The sequence below is a fragment of the Hemiscyllium ocellatum genome, chromosome 5, assembly GCF_020745735.1.
Source record: "Hemiscyllium ocellatum isolate sHemOce1 chromosome 5, sHemOce1.pat.X.cur, whole genome shotgun sequence".
Classification (NCBI taxonomy): domain Eukaryota; kingdom Metazoa; phylum Chordata; class Chondrichthyes; order Orectolobiformes; family Hemiscylliidae; genus Hemiscyllium; species Hemiscyllium ocellatum.
The window spans coordinates 9,092,694-9,105,857 of record NC_083405.1 but is presented as its reverse complement, the minus strand read 5'-3'; the positions used below and the strand labels follow the sequence as shown (position 1 = coordinate 9,105,857).

General features: G+C 43.2%; 1 non-coding gene across 1 annotated transcript; it reads left to right on the top strand.

Moving 5' to 3' along the window:
* Nucleotides 1-9,866: 9,866 nt before the first annotated feature.
* trnas-gcu (transfer RNA serine (anticodon GCU)) lies at nt 9,867-9,948 on the top strand. The gene has a single exon. It is a non-coding gene; the product is annotated as a tRNA-Ser (tRNA).
* The last annotated feature ends 3,216 nt before the right edge of the window (nt 9,949-13,164 follow it).

The window sequence follows — 13,164 nt, the reverse complement described above, 5'->3', positions numbered from 1 at the left end:
TAAACACTGAAGTTGTGAGATCCGACCAGTTTTTATTAATATAGACCATTCACTGTTCGAATCTGAGGCTCAGGAATTTGACAGAGAGCGAATTTGAGTGAAAGTTGAGCCAGAGAATTTACCCCATGACGTATCACGAGTTTCTGCGGTTGCTTTGTTGTTCACCTCATTTGTGTGTTTTGCATCATTGAGGATTTTGAAGTTGTCCCCTTTCTACAAAAGGCGCGTGCTTTTGCAACATTCTACAATAGATGCAGTCCAATAACAGCCGATGCTGATTCACTCTACTTATCCAGATATTGACCCCTGGGAACAGCACTGTGCACGCTTCTCGATTCTGGAAAAGAACTTCCTCACATATAATGTAACATTCCCGCTCTCATGGCTCTTTTCATTCTATCAGCTTCTGTTTTGCACGGAATCTGATTCAATACATCTTGTCACTGTGTCATTTCTTTCCATGTGGTCAGATCTTGTGAACATAATATCACAGTGGGATTGTAAATGCTGGAACCAGTCGAGACTGTCCGCTCTCCCACATCCAATTCATGCTCAGGTTGTGTTCAGATCATGGTCTGAATCGTTTCCTTCGCTTCCCTGTCACTCTGGGATGATGTGAGCTGTGGAATCTATGATCTGAACTGCAGGAAATGTAGACAACTGTACACATATCAACTGCGTGTGCGATGGAACTCGCTGCAGTATAATCCCATGCTGATTCAGACAGCAGAAGCCTCCCCGTGACTTCGAGAAGCAAAGACACTGTACCCGAATAGTGGGGAGAAGTTCAGTCTTTCCTTGCAGTTCTGCATTTTCTATCTGTCTCAGATCGCATTATTTGGATAAGGGTTCTGAAAAGAAGATGATTTCTTTTGCATGCATGATCTCCCTTTTTTACACCTTTCCAGAATTTCTATACTTCCCACTCCTGCCAGACCCCTACACCGCTCGACAAACCCGTGTTTGATAGGGAGCTGAAGACCGCGTTCAAGCTGCTCCCCACCAACACTGCGTGACAATGGAAGATAAGTTCCACCAGTTATCAATGAAGACCGGCCTGTTCCGGAAAAGCAGCTAACGCAGCCTCCTGGAAGAAGCGAGTCAGAATGGAAAGGATCTGTGTTGAAAACTCTGTGCTTCTTTCACTCTGAAACTACAGCAATAGCCTGAGTTAACCAAAAAAACTCATCTAATTAATGGTTACCACGTCTGGCGCCATTCTGGCTCGTTTGCCTCGGGTGTAATATTGCCTCAGACAGGTGACATACATACGAGATGCCTCAGGTTCACCTTGCGGATGAGTATTCGAATTTTAGACTAAGACGATATAATTTCGATTAGATCGAGTTCAGATAAAGATTCCAAAGCTTGAATACAAACACAAGCAAGTTCACGAACCGCATCTTCTCAGCCGTTGCTGCTCTGAGAAATGGATTGTCTAGCTTGAAATAATGCTGATCTTGCCAATGTGGATTTTGCTGAGCGCACGTCCTTATACGTAGTAACCTGAAATCCTGAGTATGGTCAAATTTTGCTTTTCTCCCGCTGTGATCTGCATGTCCTTGATTACTATGATCCGCCTTGACCAATCGTAAACAAAGCTTTCCACTGTAATTAGGTCCATGTGATAATCAATCAATCAAAGCACAGTCATTTCCTCATTGCGTGGAGCCAGCAGAGCGAAGGTGGTCTGCATGGCCTCAGTCTGTAGTGTGACATATTTTCTGATTCTGATTGAAATTGCAATTAAAACAGCAGAATTTGGGATGTTACAGGGTGGTTATATTGACACAGCTGGAACACATCTGTGCCACAGTATATCACACAATAACAGTGAAGATCTTTTGACATCATCCTCGAAGGTACGCTGCAAAAACCTGAAGACTGCGGGAAACTGCTGTGGTCAGCGATAACAGAGCGGCCTAGAGGGATAGTGTTCGGCGCATAATCCATAAAATTAATGATTGAAAAGCATCCTTTGCTCGATGACAATTCCAGCTTTCAGTGTGTGCAATGTCACTGCCGGAATTTCGCTATAACAGTGCTCCATTCTTCGCATTACATATAGATGAGTCTTCTACGTCCTTACACTCAATGGAATCTGACATAGATACACCCGCCACATTTATACATTTGAGGAAACACACGTTGGAAGTTATGGAAGCATTTTTTGCCGTTCTCTGTCGGTCTCTTATGACCTGATTCGCAAAGTCACTTGCCTGAGCTGGGAATACACTGGCGAAAGTGAGTGAAATCAGTTGTGGCGTGTACCATGCCCATGACGCCTTGCAGTTATTCCCCACCTGTGTCACACAGCAGGGTCCTCCGGTGAAACAAACAGCCGTGAATGACATGTGGATCAGTATGTTGGAGACAGCATTTCGACACAGACACAGTTTCCTATTATTAGAACAAGCACCACGAATGATGAATAACCTCAGAGAGAAGCAAGCGATAAAGATTTGCTGTGCACTTGATGGGCTGAATGGCTCTGTCGGCAAGTGAATGACGTCACACGTCTCTGCCGTCCCTCTCCCTGTCTCTGTGACAGAGTGATTGAGGGATTAAAATAATGGCTAGCTTTTAATCCTCCCTTCCACCTTGGAGTACCTGCAGCCCCGCACCTCCTGGCTGTGGGGCTGGTTCTCAGCGAGTGAGGGTTTCATTCGGAGTCACTTCATCTGGGTCTTGGGACTCAGATGTTAACTGATGCCCGATTGCAGCAAAGAAGCCGACGCCTCTGAAACAAAAGCCTTTCAGCAGGATTGCTCTCCGAAGATTGATTCTGAACATCAAATGGGCAGCACAAAAATGCATTTACTGGTATTTTACTGAGGGAAGAGAGTCCACAGCTCATTTCTTTCTTTCCCACCAGCTCAGCATCTTCCTCTCTCTCTCAAATAAATGATATTTGGAGTAAGTTCGCAATCAAAGTTGCTAAGTTCCAGCGGTACTCTTACACCTGGCTGTGTCCGGGAGAGGAAGCTTCAGAGCATATCCGCACTTACACCCTCTCATAATGCCTGCAAGTGGAGGGAAATGGCTGAATACTCTGCCAATAGAGACAGCTCAGTCCCTGGGAATGGGATAAACAGTACCGTCCTGGTGGGGACATCCTACAGATCAAACACAGTGCACTTTATCATTCGGATCATACCAGAGTGAGAGCGCTCGAGAAGGCCAATCGGTCACTCGTACCTGTGCCAACTCGGGAGTTACAAAATATTGGTGAAAGTGGAAAGTGGATTTGTTCACATTTCAAGTGTTTTCGTGAAGCAGGAAGCAGAAGAAGATATTTTGAGAAGCGATTGAGATCTGACTACAGGAACAGCAAATAAGTTGTACAGTGCAGTGGAGAGCTTTGAAGTATCGAATTCTGGTTTATAGGACGATCATGCTTTCACGAGGCCACGCTGCTACAGAAGGAACTACATCAGTGTCTCTCAATATTGTGATGTCACAGGCAAATGTCGCCGTTACACTGCAGGAAATTCCTTTTTTCAATGTGAGGGCAGTCCATATGTAAAGTAGCTTATATATCAAACCCGTTCACATAAATAATTCCACTGCACCGCAGTGTATTGTCTCCCTTCCACTTTACCTGTCATTGTGCCTGCACTGAAGGGCTTTACTCCTTCTGTGTGTCTTGTACAATCTGTGTGATGTTGAGCAGTTGTATTGACCCATCTTCTGACAGAACTTTCCTCTTCACTTCAGCCCGTCCTAACTTCGCTATCTGATCCCATTCCCATTGTTTAGGTGATAAACGCTCATCTCAGATCCAGCCTGCCCTCATCCAAAATAAACGGAAAACTCAGTCACACTGTGATCACTGCAATCGAGGGATATCTTGACACCAACGTCATTGATAATTCCAAAGATAAAGTTAGGACTGCAGGTGCTGGAGATCCGAGTTGGTAGTATTATGCTGGAAAAACACAGCAGATCAGAGAGCATTCGAGGAGAAGGAGAATTCAGTTTTCAGGCTTAAGACCTTGCTCAGGAAAAGATTTGTGAGTTGTGGCTGAGACATAAATACAAGTGCTGTGGGGTTGAGGGGATAATAGCGAGAATGCAATAGATGGATGAATAGGAGGGAGAACATAATAGGTCAGAAGTGGCAGTGATGGAATGGGTCGTGAGGGCGGTGGCAAATTGAAGGCTTGGGCTTGGGGGAGGGTAAATGACGAAACTGTTCGAATTCACATTTATCACGTGTGCTGTTCGAGGACCTAAGCCAGAATGTGCAGCGTTCCTCCTCCAGGCGTTGGGTGGTAAAGGTTTGGCAGTGGAGGAGGTCCGGGACCTGCGTGTCTTTCACGTGGGAGGAGGGAGAGCTGAAGTGTTCAGCCACGAGACGGTGAAGTTCGTGGGTGAAGGTTTCCCAAAGATGTTCTCGGAAATGATATGCAGGAAGGTGTCCTGTCTCCCTGATGTAGAGGAGACCACATTGGGGGCAACGGATGCAGAAGATGACATTAGTAGCTGTACAGGTGAATTTCTAACGGATGTGGAATGATCCCTTCGGGCCTTGGTTGGAGATGAGGGGAGTGGTGTGGGTGCTCGTTTCATCCCTCTTTTCGTGGCAGTGAAACATGCCACTAGAGGGTTGTGGTCTGGTAGAGGGAAGTGTTGACATGAAGAGGGGGTCGTGGAGGGAATGGTGTTTTCGGAATGCTGGCAGGGCTGGTTAACGAAATATTTCTCCAGTAGTGGTATCTATGTGGAGGTGGCATCAGTGGAAGGATATGATGCGTTTAATGCGGAGGTTGGTTAGGTGGAAGATGAGCACCAGGAAGTTCTGTCCTTGTTGCGTTGAGTGGCGTGGGGTTCAGGGGTCTTGGTGTGTGAAGTGGAGGAGATGCGCTGGATGGCGTTCTCAACCACGTGGGAAGGTAATTTATGATGGTGCGAGAAGGAGACCAACTGTGTCTTTCTGAGGTGTAATTGGTCATCCTGGAAACACATGTGGTGGAGGCAGAGGAATTGGGAATAAGGAATGGAGTTTTTACATGAGATAAGGTTGAAGGAGATGTCGTCTAGATACCTGTTGGAGTAGGTGAGCTTGTAGTATATATCTGTAATTAGTCAGTCGCCAGAGACGGTGATGGAGAGGTCCATGAAGGTGAGGGAAGTTGCCAAGATGATCCGGGTAAATTTGAGGTCGGGGTGGAAGGTGTTGGTAAAGTTGTTGAGCTATTCAAGCTCCTCGTTGGAGCACCAAGTGGCGCCAATGCATTCATTGATGTAGCGGAGGAATAGGCGGAGGATAGTGCCTGTGTAACTGCGACAGATGGACAGTTTCGCGTATCTGACAAACAGGCAGACAGAGAAAGGTCCCATGCTGATACCCATGGCTACCCATTTCGATGGAGGAAGTGGAAAGATTGGAAAGATAAGTTGTTGATTGTGAGGACTAGTTCAGTCAGGTGGATGAGGATGTCTGTGATGAAGAAATGGAAGGCTTGCAGACTTCTGCCATGGCAGATGGATTTGTACAGGGACTGGATGTACATGGTGAAGATGACACGTTGGGGGCCGGGGAAACGAAATTCATGGAGGAGGTGAAGTGCATAGGGGTGTCACGAATATTAATGCACATTTCCTGGACTGGGTAAGTAAGATTGTGACGAGGTAGGAAGACATGATTCAGATGGGACAGGCGGAGGCTGAGACAATAGGTCGATTGGGGCAATCGGGTTTGTGAATCAAAGGAAGGAGGTAGAATCGGGGAGTGCATGGTTCAGGGACAATGAGGTTGGAGGTTGTGGATGAGAGAGGCCCAGAGATGATGAGATTGTGGATAGTCTGGGAGATGATGGTTTGGTGATGGGAGGAGAGGTTGTGATCGGGGTCAGTAGGAGGAGGTGCCTGCGAGTGGGCACCTGGCTTCAGCTTTGTGCCTCTGCCCGACTCACGAGCCTAATTCCTGATGAATGCCTTATGCCTAAGTCTTCCATTCTCCTGCTCCTCGGATATTGCCTGTCCTGCTGTGCTTTTCCAGTACAACACTCTCTACTCATTCATTATTATTGTCTCATTTCATACTATCTATCACGCTGTCTATTTGATGCTCGAGAACACTGTTCTCATGAACTATGACAAGATCTGCCAGTTTGAAACAAAAACAGAAATTGCTGTAAAATCACAGGCACCATCTGTGCAGATGAATCACAGTTAACGTTTCACATCCACTGGGTCCGTCTTTCCACAGATGCTGCAAGACGTCCTGAAATTTTCTAGCATCGACTGTTTTTGTTTGATTTTCAACATCGGCAATTTTTTTCATTTACGTTTTCTTCTTTTCTGCCAATATAATTTGACTAAAGATTACGTTAAATGTTTTAAATATGACTGCCATGGAATGGCCAGACTTTACCAGCCCGCTTCTTTTATTTGGTTCACATGACCAATGCCTTTCCACTTGTTCATACCGCACCCTACAGCTGCACTGCATATAAATTGACAAAATTGTGGCATTTTCTCGGATTGATAATCAGGAGCGAGATTGTGTGAAATTGTTCAAAACGTAAGATAAACTGAGAGAATACGGGATATTCAACGGGAAACTGAAAGGGAAAGAGAGAACAGTGAATGACAATTTTTAGAAAAAATTGAAATGGAATTGCTCCAGATTCAGAAAGTGTTTTCATCCACAAACATATCACAATGTGGAATGTAATTTTTAGGACAGCCAATGCAAGCAGATGCAAAATCTTAGTTTTAAAGTCTTGCTGCAACTGTTTTGGTTTTAATGAACGCACGCATGGGATTCAGTGCTGTAATGATCCCCTAAACTAGAGAAGGAAATCCTTGCCTTCAAGAATACGTCCGGAATGTTCACTGATTCATCCCAGTAATGGCAGGACTATCCTCTGGAAGCGTATGAGTAAAATCATTCAATGTTCCATGGAGTTTTGAATGAGTGGTGAAGGGACAAATTAATCATTCAGTAGAATTCAATACAGGGACCCATGAAATGATGAACACATTGAAAAAGAACATGGACATACGATACACAATAGCTACGACAATTACTATGTGAAGTCGTTTGATTTCAGATCCACGGTGGCCTTTGGTGATGACATTTACTGTCCAGAACCAGTCTGCACTGGAATGACTGGAAAGACACTGTGAAGTATTTGAACTTGAGTCGTCTTTAGAAATAGCTGAGGCTCACTCAGGGCACGTGGAGTTAGAGGTGTTGGCCTTACAAACCTTTCAAACATTTCGTGGAAGAATAAAGGGAGTGATAGATAATTTTCGATCCTATGGAGATGATGTTCGTGAACTGGATAGATAATAATTTACCTTATTGGAGTTTATACATAGTGACGTCATATTTAAAAAGCAAAGAGTTCATAGTGTAACTGTAAGATCTTCAGGTCACCCTCAGTGGGAGCATTGTGTGTAATCCTTGTCCTCATTCTCCACCAAAAACATGTAAAGAGGTTAGAAAGGACACCGACGCTGTTTCCTGGATAGCAAGATATTAGAAAGCCAAGTGACGTTGTTTACTGAGACATAAAAATATCAGAAAGGATGCAAACGGGAAGATGGAAAGAATGATGGAGTTTATTCACAAGATCTGGAAATGCTGGAGCAGAAGCACCCAAGTTTGAAATCAACAAATGAAATTTTAACAGAACGTGAGGTTTGAGTGACTAAATCAGGGAAATCCCCTCTTTCGTGTGAATCAATAACTTTAGTTAGAGCTTCAAAACCATTAGTGAATGATTAAGAAAAGTTTGACAGAGAGTTTCTTTCAATCAATAGAGTTAGTTAAATCGTGAACGACTTTCCAGAAATAAAACGTAGAAGCTGATTTCACAATGTTTTAAAAGATACACGAACAAACATACAATGAGGGAATTTACCATTGAGAAAAAATCAGTGTTGTTGCATAAGAATTTCGAATTTGGTTGACTTCAACACAAAGACATTTCATGAAGACGGAGAACTGATTAAGATTGAGTAAAAAACGTTCATGGATTGGTAAGGTGTGGCGTGTTATTCAAGGTGAAACTCTGTAAATGGAGCTGATGTCCTAAAATAACAGCAGACAGAAGTTATATCCTAATGATAGGAATTGAATCGTCACTTGGATTTGCAAAAACTACTTTAAAGATTCGACCACATTCCCATGAAGTTATGTATATTTCGTACATTCTTTACTCCACCCAAGAAATGCACCAAGAAGACTCTGTTATTTTGTATTGTTAACCATTTGTACTTCTCTGCAGCACGCCATAGAAGATAAAATATGCTCAGACCAAAATTCAATTCAATACAATATTCAATCGGTCCTATGTGATTTTTCTTTTTTGATTATTGCAATAACCTTTGCGACTTTGCAACAAAATGCGTAACATGAAACCAGTTCAACATTTATTTTCTTGAAATTTAAAGCAATGCACATGGGAAACGTTATCCACCTGCTGAACAATCACCTTTGGCTCTCTCTCCACACATGTCTCTTCACGTTTTAAATATTTGCGGTATGTTTGCTGATCAAGGAGTCATTATCCACAAAAGGTCATTTCTCAATCCACAAACACGGGTATTTTCCCAAAAACTTGGCTTTGCTCAATATCACCTTCTATCCGTACCCCTCTAGACAATGAATAATTGAAGCTGCTCCATGTGACGCTCAAACTTAAAACTTCAGCACAGCACAGCCCACTGTACTGGCACAGAGATACCATGCATCGTCACCTGCATCACAGGAACAACACATTAATGCTTACCTCCACATTCCTGGTTGTACCTTAACGTTTGGGAAACCGAAGTTCTCTGATTCCATGGCTAGTAACGGGGATTAAACGATCATCTTAACATGTAGTTCTGACCCCGAGTGAGGAAAATGGTGAGCTGCTCATTGCAAAGATGGGTAGATTTTTGAAATATATAATTGCAACATTTGCCTTCACTAACCAATGAACATTTTATTTTGTTTTTAATTTGTAGAAATCTTAAAATCTTCTTCTTTAACGACTCAATGACAGATCTCCATTGTGTCTCTGGTATCAAGTTCCAAAGTGTAAAAGCATTCTGAATTCTTCCACCACAGTCCGCTTTTTGGTCGTGTTCCTGTTGTGGGAAATGCACTTCCCCGTGTGTCAACTGCTGCTCCCAGCATTCTCTCTGGCCCTGCACTCATTTTCCTTCTGACATTTGCTCACTGTGTTGCTATGATCATACTTGGTGTTGCATGGCCCAGGAAAATGGTACAGATCAAGGTTTTTGCATTGTTGAATTCAATTGTGTGTTTAGTCTTATTTAGCATTTTGAAAGTGTCTGTTCTGTATAGAAGTGCTGGTCAAAAACATCTGAGCAGAAGAATGGTGTTCCGAATACTGACATTGAGCACTATGCACTCTCCTCCAGTCTGGAAAACAATTCCTCACAGACTATTTAATAGACAATAGACAATCTGTGCAGGAGGAGGCAATCCTGCCCTTCGAACCACACTACCATTCATTATGATCATGGCTGATCATCCTCAATCAGTATCCTGTTCCTGCTTTATCCCCATAACCCTTGAGTCCACTATCCTTATGAGCTCTATCCAACTCTTCCTTGAAGGAACACGTCCTGCTTTCTCGGGTTCTTCATTCCGTTGACTTCAAATCTTCACAGAATTCAACAGACTTTGTTACATAGTCTTTTCTTCATTTTTGTTCAGATCACTGTGAGCAGAGTGTCACAGTGGGAATGCCGTTGCCCCACAACCCAGAGGTCAGACCATAGTCTTGGGACCGTACTGTGCTATTTAGCATTTCACCAAACCAGGGAGAAATATCTGCTGTTCAGCATAATTTACGCAATTCACTTATTTATAAGTTCATGCACATCCCCATATGTGTGATGAGGTGGCCGAGAGGTTAAGGCGATGGACTGCTAATTCATTGTGATCTGCACGCGTGGGTTCGAGTCCCAATCTCGTCGCTGTTTTCAATGTTGCTATTTTTGCATGCTCACACCTGTCTTATTGAAACTGGAACACCAATGGTCAATTTATATGCATCGACGCTATTATAAAATCTCAAAGAATAATTTGAGTCAGTTGCTTAAACTGCATTGAAACGTAGATCGCATTGGGATAATGAAAAGTAACGCGATTTTCTTTTTCAAGTCAAGCTGCTGTGACCTTTTATCTTATGAAAGAGATGCTGGAAAACCAAAATACAAGAGATGCGAAGGGCATGTTTATGTAATGGGATTCTTAATGACTGTTTTGTCAAATGAAATCTGGAGCATGTTGAGTAGAAGTTATTCATCTTGGTGAGAAGAGTACAGAGAGACAACACAAAATAATGGAAATATTTCAAAAGGGGCAGGGCGTGGGGGTTGGGGCACCGAGAACTGGCTATAAATGCACAGTAGAGAATTGCAGATATGGGTGCCATGCATGGATACGGAGAGACTTACACATTGGTCTCTCCCTCGCCCGTTGCTCTCGCCATTGATGAAGGCTGGACACAAGACACAGATAAACACAAGATGTGGGAAGCAAGCTCCAAAACGTTATGCACACACTGGATGCATCACATTGAACAATGAACAAGTGGAGAAGTAGCATGTTCACTGCAGGGACTGAACCTAAACTGTGGATCAATAATCGCAAATTCATGCAGCATTAGCATGAAAAATGATTTAGTGTGTCTTTATACGCATGTCATTAACAGACGTTTCGTTCTAATACCCGTGTGGTTGAAAGAAGAGGACACCACATGTCAAGATGGATGACAACGGTTGTACACAGTGGACAAGTTCATTTTAAATAATACAAACCACATTCCCTCACCTGGAATAAAAGTGTGATTTCATTTCAAACATTGCCCTTGCTAAGTGGCAGTTACTCAACGTGAAAAACATGATGTAATTTTTATTGAGCATACATCAATTAGTACCATTATTTAACTTCGGATTGACTGCAATATGCACATGATAAACAATGTTTAAGAAAGAATGTCTTTTGGAACTAATGATTCGGTGCTGACGAAAAGTAATATTAAATTCACATGATGCGGATATTTCCACCAATGGCTCCTTTGGTGGAAATGGTCAGTAGGCACTATTTCTAAATTGGTATAGAGGTGTGTGAGTTGCAAGGATTGGGAGCTCCCACCTCATCTGAAGCAGCGTCTGCTCACATGGACCAGGGAGCATTGGGGCAGCAGGCTGGGAGTTCCAACCACAACTGGAGCAGCTTTTATTTACTGGAGTAGCCGGGAGCATTGGGGCAGCAGACTGGGAAATCCAGTCTGACCTGGAGCAGCCTGTATTGACATGAAGCAGCAGGGAGCATTGCAACATCAGACTGCGGGATCTTACCTAATTTTAAGCAGCTTCAGTCGACATGGAGCAAGGAGCTTTGCGAGATCCGTCTGGGAGCTCCACTCACTTGGAGAAGCTTTTAATGTCAAGTAGCAGCGGGAAGCATTGGGACATCAGAGTGATAGATCCAACCTCAACTGGACCGCTTCTATTGACATGGAGGAGGGAGCATTTCGATATCAGAGTGGGAGCACCAACCTCACAAGGACCAGCTCTTAATGACACGTCGTACCTGGGAGCATTTTGGCATGGGAGTGGTAGATCCAACCTCAACTGAACCGCTTCTATTGACATGGAGCAAGGAGCATTGAGGCATCAGACTGGGAGCTCCAACTTAAATTGGAGAAGCTGCTATTGACATGGAGCAGCAAGGAGCATTGGAACGTTAGGTTGGGGGCTCCAACCTTGCCTGGAGCAGCTGGTATTTAGATGGAAGAGAAGGGAGGATTGGGACATTAGGCTGGGGGAAAGGATATTCAACTATTTTAATCTGAAGTAAAATAGGTTTCAAAACTCAGATGTTAATTGATTTATGAAGAAACTTTCCCACGAAAATAATTAATACTTTCGAGACTAAAGACAAGTCCTGCAAATATCCAACTCAGGAAAACGCATTGGTACAGAGAGAAATGGGAGTAATGTTTCATGTCTTTATCTTTTCTTTTCTGGCATTGGATTATATCACTGAAAGGATGTTTTCACTCATTTCATGTTGTTCAGTTTCCTGCAAATACGATCAGGTCATTAACGTAATGTAAAACTGAAAATTAATGGGAATATGCGATGTTATGATTAGACAGGAGGTTACCTCTAATTAGGGTGAAAACGCAGCAAAGTAAGTTGCACTTTTCTTGATCAGCAGCGACCTCATTGATTGGCTGCTCAAATTGTGAATGGTAGTTTTTTTTTTAAAGACAATTTGAAGTGGATCATTGATGGTGATTATCATTGTTCTTCGTTCACCTTGTGACTGTTACTGTTATTGCTCATGTCATTGTCAGCACCACAGCTCTGCAGCGTGTAAAATTTCAGCTGTGCATCTGGCCAGTGGTACAAATATTCGATCAATTAAACATTACCAAGAGCACTCAATGTTAAAAATCACATTGAATCAGATAGTATCGAACAAGCATATTTGGAAGCACCAGTGTTCAGTGTGCTGTTTCTTCATCAGGTGGTTGTCAACTGTTGGACTCTAATCTGGCTTTGTATGATTTTTAAATTTGTCCATCCCAGTCCAACACCAACACATCTAAGTCATGGGTACCATCGACACCACGAACGGTCAGTTAAAGTCCAGATGATCTTCCAAAAGATCGCGAATATTGACACACACATCAAGTTTCTGCAGAAAGACACCCACCTGATGAAGGAGCGGCTCTCTGAAAGCTAGTGTTTCCAAATAAACCTGCTGGACTAAGCCCTGACGTTGTGTAATTTTTAACTTTGTCTACCCAACTCAAACACTGGCACTTCCATATCATTGAGAACATCAGTCATGTCCCAGCGCAGTCAGAGAAGGCAATCTTGGAATAGCCTCACTCATTGTTCAGAAGGTACGTTTAATTTTCAGAAACCAACCCACTCAATCGTGAATTACTACAGATTGTTAATGTGCTGAGCTGTTTGTTTTAGATTTACATTAAATGGAAGCCGGTTCGCTCAGTCCATTGGCTAACTGGTTTTTGGTATAGAGTGAGACTAACGACGTGGGATTAATTGTCGCACTGTCTCAGGGTGCCAGAAGGATCATCATCTCCTCGGCTTACGTGATCTGTAATACAATGTGACTCTAGTGAGTAGTAATGCACCTGTCGATGTCAA